Source organism: Quercus lobata, chromosome 3, assembly GCF_001633185.2.
Source record: "Quercus lobata isolate SW786 chromosome 3, ValleyOak3.0 Primary Assembly, whole genome shotgun sequence".
NCBI lineage: Eukaryota > Viridiplantae > Streptophyta > Magnoliopsida > Fagales > Fagaceae > Quercus > Quercus lobata.
In genome coordinates this window covers 11,010,528-11,023,359 of record NC_044906.1, presented here as the reverse complement: position 1 = coordinate 11,023,359, position 12,832 = coordinate 11,010,528, and positions in this window count along the sequence as shown.

The window sequence follows — 12,832 nt, the reverse complement described above, 5'->3', positions numbered from 1 at the left end:
AACATATTGTAAATGTGAAGAATCTTACATTTTTTTTCTTTATTGAAATTTCAACATATATAGAAAAAGAAAAAGAAATGGACAAGATTGTTTCCAAAAGAAGGCTTTTAATTTATTGTGATATATAATATATGAGCTGAGGGTGGCCAAAAAAAAAAAGAAAAAGAAAAAAAAGAAGAACTAAGAGGCTTCCAGAAATATCTTCACTAACATCATAGGAAAGAGAAATAGGATTCAGATTCTTTTCTTTTAAATTAATTAATTATTCTAGTGGAGTACAAAAGGACGAATTTGAAGGGTTTAAATCAGTTTAAGGCGGCACATATATATTGGAGAACCATCCAAATTCACAAGGGATCTCATAAAAAAGAAAACATTAGCTGTTTACTAATTTAATGGTCACCATTCCATACAGCTATGAGCTGCACAATTTACAAAGCACACAGCATCCCTCATGCCTTGTTTCTCTTTCTTACATTTTGAGTTGAATTGACAAGGGGAACCATGTTTTATTTTGTTGGAGGAATCATTCAGAGAGGGGTAAAGAAAAAGAGAGAGACAGAGAAGAATCAATAAAAAAGTATTTCTGAATTTAGCATATGCAGGTTTTTACTATATCTTTAATATTCCACCTTGAATGTATCATTTATTTTTGGTACTTGATGTGTCCTGGGCTGGTAGAAGCCAGCAATGCAATGCAATGCATACAACCTTAGGCCAAAATTTGAAATGCATGTCCAAAAATTATATGCTACGCAACCTCAAAAATTATGTGCATGACTGAAGAATGAAACATCGAATTAGGCTCAAGTACTGAAGCATTTTGTAGTTTTACCATGGTAAAGAATATTGACGTAGATATATACAGCATGATTCTTTTAGGGGTCACAACTCACACAAGGGAAAGCTACTAAAATCATGACATTCCAAGTCACTTAGTGGTTAGTACTATAACATGACGCATTCCAACTGCAGATTCTCAAGCATGATTGTCAATCCTAGATGTGATTCAAGAGATTTCAAAACGACCCGCGCCAACTGTTTGGCCAATTCTAGACTTGAATTATTACTAAGATGTGATCTATAACATGGAATTCATTCTGTGTTTCTGGTCAAGATTTAATGGGTTTTAGTCATTCAAGGACATTAGTAGTATATTATTCTTCTCTTTATTCCCTTTTTTTTTTCCTTCAGCAAAAATCATTCTGGAGTCAGAACAGACATTATGTGTGGTTCTGTTCTGCAAAGTTATGAAGTGTGAGTTAGGACTGAATAAAAAGAACGAGTAATGTAAAGATGGAACAAAAATCCTAAAGAAAGGAGAACAAGAAAGAAAGAGAATTGACAACTTGACAACAATAACATGTCCTATGTACAATAATAGTGCGGAAGAAACCACAACCCCTCTTCTTGGGATTTTACTTACGATTCCAAATTCTAATTGGCTAATACAAACCGTATCGTAATTTATTGACAAGAGAATTGTGTAGCGTTAACCATTATGTTGCTTGCAAATGGTTAACTCAAGAATATTTAGCAGCTTAATTAGCTCAATTGCTCTAGCATAGATCTAGTGAAGCCAAACCAAAGAATGTCATATGATAGTTAAAAATTCCAGATAACAGGCGCTGAAGTTCTTTAAAGTTTAACCATTATGTTTCTTCATGATTGCAAATGGTTGGCTTTTTATAACTTGGTGAAACCAATAGCAAATTAAATGCCATTAATTTGCTGAGTTTAACATTGTTGAAGTTCTTAAGCAGTAACTTGAACTCATGCTTTCTCTCATTACATTCCTCTTCTTCTGTGTTCTTAAGAAATCATTGGAGAGTATCAGAAGATCAAGCCAATGGATCAAGACCAAGCTGGTGATTCAAGGAACAGAGTGTTACAAGAAAGTGCAGAAAACAGATCTGCATAGACGACAATTGATGTAAAGCTACTTGTAATTTAGCTAAATACTCTTGTACATGATCAAAGTTAATTAATGCAAATATTCAAGTTTTTCTTCAAGTTTTCATAGAGTTCCACACTGGTTAATTTAAAAGTATATCCTGACATTTTTATAAACTTTAGCTAGGAAGCTTCTTGGTTCCTGTAACAATATACTAAATGACAAGATTGACCTAGTTAGGCCATGATAGTTAGCGCATTTAGGTTGTTGCATGCACCTAAAGATGCCCAAACTCATGCATATTGATCAAGTTCAAGCAGTATTGAAACTTGACCCCAGTGACTACTTTAAGCATATTGCTGTCGTAATTTTCTGGAAAAATAATATCTCTCTCCACAACAGCTAAAGATCGTGTTAATTAGGAGACTGTAAAGCCAGTGAACCAAAATTATCCAAAAATCACCAGAATGGATAGAGCTTGAAGAGACTACATGTAACTTGGTAAGTTCTCTGTAATATTGTGGAAAATAAAAAAGCTTCTATACAAACAAATATTCATCTTATTTATTTCATAACGATTTTGATTGACAAACTGGTAGCTAGTAAGAGTACTAAAGAATATTACAGTTGGAAACCAGAAACATAGACGTATTTGATCAAGCCTTTTCTTGATAAACTGTGACAGATTGGTGTTCACCCATAGTTTGGCTTTTGTGGATTTGGTGGATTTTGTTGATGTAAACTCCCGCCTTCATGTCAACCTTGCGGTCAGCTACACAATGGCTCTTGTCAGAATCACTTGGATATATCTTGGTTGTACTCTTTGCATCATCGTATGAATCTTCTTCTCCCCGAGGCTTCCTAGCTTTGAAGATGCCGAAGAAAGAGAAAGATGGAGATTTCTTCTGCTTGTTGTAGGCCATGACTCTTGCTTGACTAATGGCACAGATAGCTAGCTGTCAAGCGAGGAGAGCCTTAAGTATGAAGAAAGTTTTGTATGTGTGTTGTGTTCACTTGAGTTGTTAGTGCAGGGGAAGCTTGTATTTATAGGAGAAGCTAGGTACTCTTTGTTGTGATGTTCTAACAAGGGTAGGTAGAGAATCTCGAGAATTCAACACTGCCAAACCAATATGAATGGTTGAAAATCAAATATCATCAGTAAGCTAAGAAATTGCACCGCAGGAGGTAATCTTTAGAAGAGCATATTTTTTGTGGTCCGCTGCTTTTCTTTATTGCCTGAACAGCGAACACCTTAGTTGAGGGAGCTTCACAATTACTCATTGTTGGGTCTTTTCCATTCACTTTCTTCAACTTTATACAATCTTTCCTAGCAAGTACCTTGTGAAAAATCTAATTTCAATCCCCCATTGACCTAATAATCGGACTGATTATCACATGAATCAATTCAATCAATAAAAGTTTACCAAGTCCAACAAACAACCATAAGAATATCACCATAATTCAAAAACGCGTAAATACATTTAACATAAGAATTTGGTTACAAAGTGAAAAAGGTTTCGAAAAGCTTTTCAAAACACTTTATTTCACTCGAGCGAGCCTTCCTCAACTTGAGATCTTTAAGTAACCCCTAATTCAACACTTTATCTAAACTAAGATGCAATAATTACAATCCTCATTGACACGAGTTTTTACACAAGAATTCGCCAACACAAATCTATATCCAAGCACCTTGATATGGACTTACCCGATTTAAATTTTTTAACTTTTTTGACAAAATGCACTATAAACATCTAATTAGTTTTATGGTTGCTTCTAAATTGGTCTCTCAAATTTTAAAATTTGCAATTTATACACTTGATTATTACAATAATATTAATGTGCTCATCACAATTTTCTCTGTTAACCTACCTAAAACCGATATCGTTTATTTATTTTTAATAAATCAAAATCAACGTTATTTCTTTTTGTGTTAACAATACAATTCTAATGAATGTTGATGAGAGGAGCACAAATAAAATTGTTGTATAAAACGATTTAAAAACGATTCCAAATGAGTGTAAACAGTATTTTGTCTAACTGTTTTTTAAACCTCTGGCCTTCATTCTCCTCCCTAGCTAGCTATTCCTTTCTTTTCCAAATTATTTTGCCAACTGGGTGCTGGAAATTATTCATTACTTTAGTGTTATATATAGTAACTTATTATTAGAGCATCTTTTCACTAGTGTCCCACACCTGAGCGATAGTTATACCACTTGAATGATTTACGGATTCATAATACAAACAATTCTTTTCCAAAATATCATGGCATCTGGATGGTCCTAAACTTTTTGTTATTCTAGTATTACAGTAAACTCAGTAGACCATCCTTTTAGTTTTCGCTACATGCATGTAACATGAATAGTAGGGGAACCAGGACTAAAGAATTGGGAGGGCTAGCTAATTTATAAAATTAGAGAAAAAAAAATATTTATAATTAAAGATTATTGGGTTATATATATGCGTAATAGACAAATTTATGAGGGGAGGCCATCCATAATATATATATATATATATATATATATATTCTAAAATTGTCCTTAAACGTAAGGGGAATCCATAGCACTTCACCCTTGAAAATGAATAATAATAGAATTACCAAGTTGTATGTATATTCCGCCATTTGTAATGACTTGAGCTAGCAAGCTTTTTAGTTCTTGTAACAATATACTGAAATGACAAGAATGCTAGTCCATGATAGTCATCTCAAGGTTTTAAAGCCATTTAGACATACACTACTGAATGAATAAAGCACAGCAATCTGTATATTGGACCAAAAGCTAGCTTGTGCACAAATTTTTTTTCATATTATTTATTTCAACAATACTAATTGGATTCATACAATCAACTAGAGAAGCAACACTCAAGTATAGATTATATTACAGTATAAAGAAACAATTAATAAAAGTAAGCACATCCCTTGATATATCTCAACTTCTCAAGCCTTTCCAGAAGCAGGATAAACTGTGACAACTATTTGGCAATGGATTCTGATGTCTTGAATTTTCTTTCCTTGATGAAATCTGTAGCTTTAGTGTTAATGTTGGGGTCATCTACAATATCAGCATCTTCACAAGAACAGTGCACTGAAGTACTGGACACAAGCCAAGTCTCAGCAGATAAAGGTTGGGTTCTCCCATGCACTGGATGGGTCCTGTGATAATCACTTGGATATATTTTAGTTGAGTGCACTGCATCATCCAATGAATCGTCCCCTCCTCCAGATCCAGGCCTCTTAGCTTTGAAGATGTTCAAGAAAGAGAAAAATGAAAATCTTCTCTGCTTGTTGTTGCTCATGACTCTAGATGTTAGGCTAATGGCACAGCTGAGCTAGCTTTAATTCAAGTGAGAAGAAACTTGGATTTCAATGCAGGGAGCTAGGCTTGATGGTTTTTTATATGCTAGGAGATGGTGCACTTCAATTTGTTTTGTTAATTCAAGGGCGTAGGTTTATGGGGAATCTCCAAAAGCAAAATGGGCAACCTTAGATGGTAGAACTCAAGAAAGAGCTTTTTTCTCAACAAAAAACAAAAAACCCAACAAGAGAATATTTTCTGTGGTCCATTACTTTCCTATTTTCTCACTGATATGTCTTTCTTCACCGTAAACTTTAGTGTCTACTTGGCAATTGAAAGGACAATTACTAGTTTACATGAATAGTAACATGTAAACTAATAATAATTTTATTAAAATTAAATTTTTTTCAGAAAGGAAAGAGAAAAGGGTAATGCTCTTTTAAATCTCCTTACTACATAGCGCGAATTATCATTTTATTTTTTTATGGGAGAAATTATCATCTTAAAATACTAAAGTTATTACAATTTCACACTATAAAAAATTTACAAATTGAATAAATATGATTGGTGTCATATTAACAACATAATAAATAAAAATTTTAATTCCTTTTTTATTAAGCGTTTAAAAACTAACATATATATATATATATATATATATATATATATATATATAAGATTGTAGATCTATGTAGTAAAATTTGTAACATTTCGAGAATCACTTTTTGTTGTTTTGTTGCATGTCAACTTAAGGCCATTGTTAGAAGTGTGATGTACCTCAAATATTGCCGAACTAATTTCTTTTATTTATTTATTTGGGTAGCAAAGGAAAAATAAATAAAATTAACAATAAACAATGCCAGTACACATGGTATCAAAACAATGAAAAATCTAAAGCTCCTACAACATAAGCTGGAGGGTTACATAAATAATGAAACATGAATTATGAACAACCATCTTTAGTAAGGGTATTTCTCGATGTTTCCAATGAAGATACCCAAGGTTCAACTATCTCTACTATCATTATGCATGTATCAAAAAAGGTTTTAATAAGGGTATTTGCTTTTTTTGTAGATGTCTTGCATAAATGCAGCTTTTCTGTGGAATGGGCCCATAAACATCTTTTCTCTTCCTGCTTGGGTCTTTTTCCTGAGCTCTAGAGATGCTTTTAAGCCCTCATTTTCTCTCATTAATATAATAATCCTTATTTATTAAATAATAATAATAATACACCTCATTATTAAATGCTTTTTTAGTGAAAGAAATGCGTTTTATATTCATAAAAATATTCCAAAAAAGGAGTAATTTTTGAGTCATATACAAAGTAAGAAACCCTAACATGTCCCAAAGTAAATAGTACGTTAAGGAAACATATAGGCGATGTGCCATAAAGCCAATAATACGCTTTCCATTCTAGCCAAGTAGCTTCCCTATTGGCCAAAAAATTAGCGCATCCGTTTGCTTCTCAATAGATATGCTTAAGTGTTATTGATTGTAGTGTTAGGCTTTGTAGAGTATAATTGTGTTTAATCTGGATTATGATCTGACCTAAAATAAAAGTGCTATGGTTTTTAATGAGATTTTTTTTTTTTTTTTTTGAAGCTTAGTCCATTGAGATTAGGGTTTTGTTGTTGTTTTGAAAGAGAAAAATGTATTGCTACATCTTATATTTTTTCCTGTAAATAGTGAAATCCTTGCAACTTTGTGGACGTAAGCAAATTGCTGAACCACGTAAATATTGTCTATTGAAATTGTTTTTTTTTTTTTTTTTTTTTTTTTTTTTTTTTTTTTTCTGCATATTTTTTTTTTCTTAATTTTTGCATCTCATAGATTTGAGAATTTTGTATATATCCTCTTTCATGTAAGTCACTTCTAGCATGATCATAACAAATAACATTTTTCTCAGCATGCACATACACACCAAAAAAATAATACTATAGTCATTAAAAAAACAGAGAAAATGGGGTGGGTGGGGTGAGTTAGCAAGAGTATATCTCCAAAAAAAACATTTTGAGGCACTATTTCTCTATGAAGAAAAACAAATGAGATGTTCTTTGATACGAAATCCTTAGCTTTGAAAGTCATGCATCAGAGAGTACTTAAAGTTAAGTAAAAGTTTAGGTTAATAAAATAGTGTTCGAGCATAATCATAATTGCAAAATGTTGAGTGAAATGTCTACCTGATTTAAATAATCGCTCCAGTGAGGGTAGGGGTTCATTTGGTCGGAGGAGTGGAAAAGTGGAAAGATAGAAAATGGGGAGGGGATAGAAAAGTGGGAGGTGTTAAATTACCGATTATCCCAAAAGTTTAAGCTATTAAGAAATGGTGAATTTAATCACTTAACCATAAGTCTAACACTCCCCCTCACTTGTGGGCCTAAACTTCTCCTTAATAAATGGGGGCCCAACAAGTGGGGAATTTAACATTTTAAATGGGAGGTAGAGTAAAGTCAGGGATCGAATTCAGGATCTCCTACTCTGATACCATGTGAAATTACCGATTATCTCAAAAATTTAAGCTGTTAGAAAATGATGAATTTAATCACTTAACTATAAGTCTAACAAGAGGATAGAAGAAATTTAGTTTTCTCTTATTTGTATTTGGTTGAGAGGATAGAAAAGTGGACAAATGAAAAACTTATTTATTTGGTTATGAAGAAAAAAGAGAGGATGAAAAATAAAGTTGGTATAAATTTATAATTATGTCCTCATTAAATAAAACAAAAAAGTAACACAATTTTTTAGCAAAAAAATTGTGTATGTGCAAGTGGACAGAGAAAAAAAATGGTAAATAAAGCAACTTAACGAAATAAAAAATAAAAAAAAGGGGGGGGAAAAGCAACTGATGTGGATGAAAACCATGTGCCAATGCACATGGGCATTTTCATCCATTTTGGGGCAGGTGTTTTCTCCCCTCAATTTTCTTCTCATTTTGGAGAGAAAATTTTTTGGTCGGCCTAGGGAGAAAACACCCAAGCCCTATTACAAAATTTTCTATTTCCCTTCCAACCAAACACTCACTAAAACTTCTTTCTCTCACTTTTCTCTCTTAAATTTTCCATTTCTCCCTAAAATCCTTCCAAACAAACACACCCTAATTCATTGAAGTGAGCCTTCCTCAACTTGAGATCTTTAAGTAACCTCCAATTAATGAACACTTTACCTAAACTAAGATGCAATAATTACAACCCTCATTGACATGAGTTTTGAACTTTTGTCAAAAGAATTCACCCAATATAGAACTAAATCCTTGCACCTTAATATAGACCTACTTGATTTTAATTTTTAACGTTTTGACAAAAATGCACTTTAAACCCTCTAAGTTGATGGTTGCTTCTAAATTGGTCTATCAAATTTTAAGATTTGCAATTTACACACTTGGACTAGTACAATAATATTAATGTGCTCATCAAATTTTCGTTGTTAACCTACCTAAAAACAACATCATTTATCTATTTTTTTCTATCCAAAACGACTTTTTTTTTTTCATGTTGATGATAAAATTCTAAGTTTCTAACTGATGTTGATGAAAGGAGTACAATGATATTGTTGTAAATACTTGAGTGTAAACAGTATTTATTCTAACTTTAATTTTTTACACATTTGGCCTTCATTCTCCCCCCTAGCTAGTTCTTTCTTTTCCAAATTATTTTGCCGACCGGATGCTGGAAATTCTTCATTACTTTAGTCACTTACTAGAGCATCTCTTCACAGTTCTTTTTTCAAATTACCATGCCACCTGGATGGTCTGAAAACTTTTTGTCAGTCTAGTATTACAGTAACTCAATAGACCATCCTTTTAATTTTCGCTACATGTACGGTGTACCATACTATGAGAGACAAATAACATGAATAGTAGAGGAACCAGGACTAAAGAATTGGGAGGGCTAGCTAATTTACAAAATTAGAGAACAAAATTTTTTATAATTAAAGATTATTGGGCTATATGAGTAATAGATAAATTTATGAGGGGAGGCCATCCATATATATATTTTCTATAATTGTCCTTAAACTTATGGGGAATCTATGGCACTTTCACCCTTGAAAATGAATAATAATAGAATTACCAAGTTGTATATATATTCTGCCATTTTTACTGACTTTAGCTAGCAAGCTCCTTGGTTCTTGCAATAACAAGAGTGATCTGGCTAGGCCATGATAGTCATCCCAAGGTTTTAAAGCCAGTGAGACATACACTATTGAAAGAACAAGAATGAATAGGGCACAACAATCTGTATAGTGGAAAACACAAAAAGCTTGAGCACAAAATTTCATTTTATTTATTTCATCAAAACTATTTTGATTCCCACAATCAACTAAAAGCAACACTCAAGAATATATAAGATTATATTACAGTATAAAGAAACAATAAAAGTAGAAACATCTCTTGATATATCTCAACTTCTCAAGCCTTTGGAGCTGCAGGATAAACAGTGACAATTTGGCATTGGATCATGATGCCTTGATATTTCTTTCCCGGAACTGGTTAATGTAAACTGTAGCTTTAGTGTCAACTTTGTGGTCTGCTACAAGACCATGGCTCCTGTCATAATCACTTGGATATATCCTTTTTGAGTGCACTGTATCATCAAATGAATCGTCCCCTCCTAGAGGCCTCTTAGAGTTGAAGATGTTCAAGCAGGAGAAAAATGAAGATCTTCTCTGCCTGTTGTTGCCCATGACTTTAGGTTAGGCTAATGGCACAGCTAAGCTTAGCTTTGATTCAAGTGAGAAGAAACTGTATTGAATGTGTACACTTGGGTTTCTATGCAGGGAGGCTTGGTGTTTTTATAAGCTAGGAGAAGGTACACTTCATTTTGTTATGTTGATCCAATGGTAGGTACATGGGGAATCTTGAAAATCCAATAATGCTAGCCTAATTTTGTATGGCTAAGATGAAATGGAGTTTGGTATTGTATGAAAAGGAAACATTAGGCAGTAGAATTCAAACTCAAGAAGAGCATATTTTCAGTGGTCCATATTACTTTCAAAGTAAACACCCTTAGTTGGGGGGTTTTTCGTTGTCCCACTAAGTCTTTTCTTCACCTTTGAATGCAAAAACTTTGCTTCACTGCCACTTTCTCTTTTCTAACCCCTTTGGTTGGACCTACCTGATTTTAATTTTTCATTACTTCGTGTTTTTAACTTTTTAAACACATTATTACCCTCATAATTCTTTCTTTTCCAAATTATTATATCAAAAAGTGATTCTTTCTGGGAATCATTTTCACTGCATTACGTGTGGCATACCATGAGAGATAAATAATATTAACAATAAGAAGTACAAAAAGTTAGTATATGATTTTTACAAATTTACAATAAATTATGGATATCTAAGAGTTTTAGCGTTTATTTTACAAAGTGTTTTTAATTAACTAGCAAGATACTACCTATGACATTGACACTACGAAAACATGTTAGTCTTTTATAAAACAACCTAACTACTAGTTGTATTATATGATTGGATTCGAACTATACCGTATCTCTATTTAATTATATAATTCACTAAGCACTATACTTATGTTTGTGGCATGAAACATGTTTTTATTGATGATTAACCCTCTCCCTAATAACAATTAAGCTAAACATGTGCTTTTCCCCACCCCCAATAATTTTAAAGGAACGTAGTTTTTTATCTATGGTTGGAAAGAAATAGAAAAAGTATTCGTATCTAAACTAAAGAATTGAGAATGTATACAATCATAAAAGAGGGCTATGTTAGGTTGTGGATATTTGCGTTCATGCACTGGTTGGTAAGGTTTAGGGTTTTTTAATAACAAAAGTTGGCTTCCCTTTTCTTCTTGAGAAGCTTCTCTTCAATCACAATAGTTTTAAATAGTTGCCACCATTGAAATACAGCCACTAGAACTTTAGACTTTCAAAAAATTGACTGTCATGCACCCATATCATCAAAGTTTTCAAAATTCTTTATTGGTGTCAAGCACTGATTGTAGCATTTAAAGGTGTCAGAGAATTGTATACAATCCTAGTTTCCATCAATTCAGCCATTGCAAGCAAGTTGTCTACCATTAAGTTATCTTTGAAATCCTATTATTTAAGGGCTAGAATATGCATGCCAAACTTGTAATCTTATACGCACGGAACCTTAATCCTATTCCTTCTTGCCCTTAACTAGTTTTATAAGTAAATAAGATAATGTATTTAAATTTCTTGCTGTTTTCACAATAATCAATTGAAAAGTTTATAATGTTAATATTCTATGAAACGAATATGGTGTGTGACAATTAGAATTGCATAGTAGATTATATGATTGAAGTGTGGGCCTGCAAATTATGTAGTGATTAGTTCTATACACGCATTGGTAAATTCTTTAATTATGCAATCTCGTCCAATCTCCATAACTTGGTATATATCAAACTCATGAAAGTGATGAATTTGATCCGTTAGTGGTATAAAGTTAGGTCGCATATTTATTGTTTAATAAAAGCGTTCTAGAACATTAATTGGTGCTTTAGGCATCATTGATTGTATTTGTGATTTTGTGATATCTAGAATTTGAGTAGTAGATAAACAACTCGATCTCACCATGGAAAAATGATATGCAACAATCAAGCAGATTGTGATCCTATCATAAATAATATGTCTCATATGAGAGATGGACTTGGTGTCTACTTGTCCGTTAAAATTAATTTTTTCATAAAATGAAAAGAAGGGTAATGCTATTTTTAAATAGAATTTTGTACCCAAAAAAAAAAAAAAAATCTCTTTTGAATTTAGGTGGAGAGCACTTGTTCGTATATAAAAAAAGAAAAAAGGAAAAGGAAAAAGATAATGTGATTTTGATATCTACACTAGTCAACCAAACGCAGCCTATTTTTTCAAGTTATTGTTCCATATATTGATGAATTTTTACAAGTTCTATCTTTTATTTCTCAGTTTTGTTCACGCGACCAAAACCTCATAAGATAAATGAGCCCATGCACTCACCTGGAAAACATTCACTTTAGATTTGCAAATCTCTCCACCAACGTTACATTTAATTAGAGTGATGTTAAAAATATTATAAATTTATTGAATTTGATTTAATTATCTACTCCCTTGTAGAGATGGACCTAAGGCAAGACCAGGGGAACCATGGCCCTCCTGATTTTTTTTTTTTTTTTTTACAATTTAAATATATTATATATTCATTATATTTTTAAATTTAAATCTAAAATAATTATACTTAGCCCCCTCAAATTTTTTTTTTTAATTAAAAAGTTAAAATAACCCAATAACAAGTTACACGTCACATTCCTATAATTGTGCACTGTAAGACCAAGCATGACTTTGTCGTGTGCATGTTTGTTCTCTACCTTTTGTGGACTTCAAAACATGTTTGTTAACTATTTGCTTTTTATCATTTTTTCTTTCAAATGACTTGTGTTCTATGCTCCATTTGGTTACTCAATTTGTTCAATCATTTGTATCACTCCCATTAAAAAGTTTATCAAAATAACTTTCTTAATCTCTCTTTAATCTGCTCTTCGTTTATTAACACTTTTTGATCTTCATCTTTAATACTTTGGACAACATTCAAGTCTTATGTTTTCATTTCTCTTATCTTAGCAAGTTTATAAATATTTTTTTCTTTCTCCTTCACCCCTAACTTGCTACATAAGTTATCACAAGCTTTACATTGGACTAT